Genomic DNA, 1,077 nt, shown 5'->3' on the forward strand with positions numbered 1-1,077 from the left:
CCATCGAGTTGGACCCGACTCATAGTGACCCCTCCTTGGGTTTCCGAGGCAGTATCACTATGGAAGTAGATTGCCCCATCTTCCTTCTGAGGAGTCGCTGGTGAATTTGAACCACCAGCCTTCTGGTTAGCAGTCAATTGCCTTAGCCACTATGCTACCAGAGCTCCCCCAAATTTCCCAAGGAGCTCCTAAATTTAAATGACATTTCAGATGTTGGTTCTTCCTCAGTTTTGAACTCCATTCCATTTAGTCATTGGTTATGATCTGCCTAGGTTAATAGAGTGGAAAGTAAAACTCCTCTGCTGTTCAGATGGACCAGTCTTCTAAAGGTCTCGAGGGTGAGCCCATAACAGCAAATTACCCATAAGCCTAGGGCCACAGTGAACACACAAAACAGTAAATGGGGGCCAAGGGATGTGGGCATGGTATAGCAGGTGTGTGCTCCAACATGAGGAATAACTAATTAGAAAATTTAAGAAGGAAACATCCATAATAAATAATTTGACAGATAACCTCACTAAAGTGCAAAAAAACCTTTTTGAAAATTCTACTGAAACAAGAAAAAAGACCTTAGAGAGATAAAGGATGTTCATGGATTAGAAATGTAGCATTGTAATCCCATCACTTTTCCAAAATTTGTATATAAATTCAATAAAATTCCAACTAAAATCCCAATACGATCAGGAGGATAAGTATCCATATCATCAGTCTAAAATTTGCACAGAAGAATAAAGTAATATACATAGGATGACTCTGAAAAGGAAAGGTCAAAAGAAGGACTTCCCCTAGTAAATTCAAACATACTTTACACGTTGTTGTTATGTGCCGTTGAGTTGGACTCGACTCATAGCAACCCCTCCTTGGGTTTCCGAGGCAGTATCATTATGGAAGTAGATTGCCCTATCTTCCTTAAATTATGGTGATATTGATTTAGGAAGATAAAAGGAGTAAGATAACTGGAGAGAGATTGTCTTTAGAATGCTACTTTTTTTTTTTGGTTTAGGCCCCTGGATGACTCAAACAGTTTCTCCTCAACTACCAACCTAAATGTTGGTGGTTCAAACCCACCCAGCATTA

Source organism: Orycteropus afer, unplaced genomic scaffold (genome assembly GCF_000298275.1).
Source record: "Orycteropus afer afer isolate SDZICR_OR568_19922 unplaced genomic scaffold, OryAfe1.0 scaffold00226, whole genome shotgun sequence".
In the NCBI taxonomy this organism is placed as follows: Eukaryota; Metazoa; Chordata; class Mammalia; order Tubulidentata; family Orycteropodidae; genus Orycteropus; species Orycteropus afer.